This window comes from Arachis duranensis, chromosome 5 (genome assembly GCF_000817695.3).
Source record: "Arachis duranensis cultivar V14167 chromosome 5, aradu.V14167.gnm2.J7QH, whole genome shotgun sequence".
NCBI classification, from domain to species: domain Eukaryota; kingdom Viridiplantae; phylum Streptophyta; class Magnoliopsida; order Fabales; family Fabaceae; genus Arachis; species Arachis duranensis.
The window spans coordinates 105,205,449-105,209,487 of record NC_029776.3 but is presented as its reverse complement, the minus strand read 5'-3'; the positions used below and the strand labels follow the sequence as shown (position 1 = coordinate 105,209,487).

General features: G+C 29.0%; 1 pseudogene; it reads left to right on the top strand.

Moving 5' to 3' along the window:
- Window positions 1-2,636, top strand: part of LOC107490849 (G2/mitotic-specific cyclin S13-7-like) — a 5,760-nt pseudogene extending 3,124 nt beyond the window's left edge.
- Window positions 2,637-4,039: the final 1,403 nt, after the last annotated feature.

Sequence of the window (4,039 nt, the reverse complement as noted above, 5' to 3'; positions counted from 1 at the left end):
TATTTTAGAAAAAAAAATTATTCAATAAACCTTTCATATTCTCATTATATATTTTATAGATTACTTAATGATTATTCAATCATTTAATAAAAGAAATACTGAAAATTAATTTCAATAATAATAATAATAATAAAATTAATTATTTAGATAGATAAACGTACAAAATATATTATTATTTTAGTTGATTTGTAATTCAATTTATGCTTAAAAATTAATTACCAAAATGCATGTTTAGTACAAAATTTTTTAATTTACTAGTAAATATTAAAGTTGAATAGAAAAAAATATTTAAGGGTATAAATTTCAATTCAAGCGAATGTAACTAACGTATAAGACAATTATTTTTTATGATATAATATTATATAATTAGATGTACGTGTACAACTATTATACATTCATGAGCGTTCACAGCCTCACAAATTAAAGCATGATTCGTCCCTGGCACGGAGTATGGAGTACTTGGTCTTGTACTCTAATTTAATTTATGCAATTTTAATAATTATTTTTAAATTCTCTAGTTCTCTTTTTTTGTGCTATCTCAGTTTTTTTATCTATGATGTTTTTTTTATTTTTTTTATAACTTTTATAGTATTTAGAGCCACTAATTTTCATTTGATTCATGATGAAAATCAAATTTTTAGATTTAACAAAAAAAATCTTCTCACCCATTATTAAAAAATTCAATGAAAATAACTACTTTACTTTGAGAGATATTTTGGTCTTCTTACATAGCATGACTGATAAAGGAAAAGAAACTATTGTCGATAAGCTGAATGTTGTATCAAAAGAAAATTTAGTTACTATCTCTTTTTATTATAAGCATTAATCACTATTTTGTTGAACCCTGTTCAAATAATGGACGTGGAATTGAAACTAACTTTTTGGTAAGAGAAAAAAAGCACCACATGACTACGCAAATAATAGAAAAAGGGATTGAAGATTGATAACTATAACGAATTTTGTCGGGATTTTTTCTAAAATAAAAAAATTATTATCTTTTCAAATCTAATATTCCAACCTTAATTTTAGGAATGTGATTTTTTTTTGTTAGAGTGACTCTATGATTTTATAGAATTCACACCCCTGCGAAACTTTTAAAAATTTTAATTTTTAAATCATTATCATCGTTTTTAATAGACAATGACTTTTTCGATATAAGAGGCACATTATCATGTTTCTAGAAATACACAAATATATGTAAATAAGTCATATTTAATCAGGATTTTTTTAAGAAGCTACTCAGATAAAGATATTGAAAACGTCTTTTTATAAAGATATTTTTTAATAATTAAAATTTAATATTTTACTATACATAATTATTCAATTATTTTTTAATTACATTTAAGTAAATTACACTTAATCACACCATTTTGATTTTAAATAAATTTATTTTTTATAATTTTACTTTTAAAAAATTTTTACTCAACATAAAATGTTTCTAAAATGATTAGAATTATATTATTTTATTATACATGTATCATTTTTTTTATAAATTTATGTACTAGTTATTCTACAAACATCTTATGAGGGTAAAATTTTTTTAGAATAAAATTATAAAAAAATAAATTTATTTAGAATAAAATAATGTGATTAAATGTAATTTACTTAAAATGTGATCGTAAAAGATTGATATTGGTGAAACATAAAATTAAAATTTATTTTTATGTATAGTTTTTGTTCCTAATGTGTTTCTCCTATTTAAGTTTTTAATGTTTTAAAAACAAAAACGATACTTTAGTCTCTATATTCAATAACATGCAAGTTTGGCGATTGATGATGAATAAAGAAGAATGAGAGCCGTCCACATGATTACATAGACTCACAAGAGAGATCAATGAAAAGATGAGAGTTATATTGGTTGTTGGCTCACAGATTTGCACACCAAGTTTGATCTCTCTAATGAGACACTTTATCTCACCATCAACATCATTGATAGATTCTTAGCAGTGACGACTGTGCCAAGAACGGAACTCCAAGTGGTTGGGATCAGTGCCATGCTCATGGCATCCAAGTATGAAGAAATCTGGCCCCGGAGGTGAATGGACTTTGACTGTGCCTACTCCATTTGTTTTCCTTGTTCGTTTCATCAAGGCTGAAGTTCCAGATCAGCAGGTGTCTGTGAAACATTATGCCTTACACTTAATTCATTTTTTCCTTCTTTTTTTCATAGTAATAATAATAATGTCTAATAATTATTCTGCTTTTAAAATTACCACAGCTGGAGAACATGGCACACTTTCTATCTGAGTTGGGAATGATGCATTATGCAACCTTAATGTACTGTCCATCAATGGTTGCAGCCTCAGCAGTTTTTGCAGCTAGATGTACACTTAACAAGACACCTCTTTGGAGTGACACACTTAAGCTATACACCGGTTACACACAAGAACAACTTATGTAAGTACATAAAATATTATTTGTCTTTAGGATATATGATTGTTGTTACTTTAATTAACTGTGTTTTGTTTGTTGTTGTTACACAGGGATTGTGCTGGGCTACTAGTGAGTTTTCACTCGAATGTTGGGAATGGGAAGTTGAAGGTTTTGTACAGAAAATACTCAGATCCCCTTTGCTTCCACCAGCTAAATATCTTCTCCCGGAAGCGTCTTCTTCCTCTTCTGGCTCTACACATTGACCATAACAAAATGTTGAATGAAGCAGCAGAAAAAAAGACAAGAGTAGTAGAGTTTCTTTGATGTGTTAGGGGGGATTTGGCAATAACCATTTGTTAATTATACGTGTTATATCTTTATAGAAGCCAGCCATATGACTCATATGGCTTCTAAAAAAATATAACGAGTACAATTAACAATAGTTGATTAGTATATGAGTAATTGAGTTGCAAATTTCTATAGTTGTTCTCTCATTCTCTCCTTCCTTCTTCTTTCTTCTCGGTAGTTATTTCTCTTCTTCTTTCTTCTCCTTCCTTCTGTGATCATGTGTTATTGTTGTTATGCTATGGTTTGAGAAAAGTTTTATCATACATGATGCAACGATTATCGTAGGTGTCAATTGCTTCATCAATGAACAGAAGTGTGCAATTGAATCCTCTTAAGTCATTAGTTGATGAATGTGTTAGATGCTACGGCGACTTGGAAACTGGGAAGACGTTGAACGATGTTGTCACAGGGAATTACTTTGTGCTTGCAACTGTTTTCCCTTCTACGAAGGTTTGTCTTCCTAGTATCTAATTGCAACCATTTTATTTGTAGATTGTTTCATGCAAAGGAATACATACAATAGAGAAGCTAAAATTGACAATTTTTCTTTTTTGTAGTAATTTTCCCGGCTACACATTATGCTCAACGTGCTCAACTGGATTAAGAAATATCTGATTTTACAATTTCATCAAGAGACTGAAGTTAGAAAAGCCATAGAGAAAATTACTTCATGTATCCACAACACAGAATGCTCTATCAAACAGTTATTATTAAAATTATTAATTAGTAATTTGCCTAATGTGGTTTATTTGTATGTATATTATCTCTTAACAAATCTTGGAAAACATAAATAGGATGCTAAAGATGATGTTTTGCTCCTTTGAGTTATGGCAGATAGTGGCTTTCATATGCGGAGAAGACAATGGCTTCACCATAATGATAGGGTTCATATAATGTATAAACAGTATATCTATCTTTGCCAAATGATTTACTTTGTGACCCTTACAATTCTACACAGGTTTTGAAGAATGGACTATGTCTGTCCTCAAATATTTCTTGTACAATGGGATGTCCTCCTTTGGGTAAGTACAGAAACAGTACTTATCTGGTCTTGCAAATGGGAGCAATGAACTGCATTATACAGAAAGTAATTGTCTCTCTATACATAATTGCAAGGAATTGTATCTACAGGTTGCTCCTCATAAGGATGGATTGTTCTTGTCATTTGAGGCCTCTATTCCATTGCATACAAAATTACCTGCCTTAAAATTCATAATCCATGCATATCATTGATATTATACAAACATGTAACTGTCAGAGTGCAAATTCTCTCATGTGAATTTTTTAGCATGATTTGGTTATATGTGAATTTTTTAAA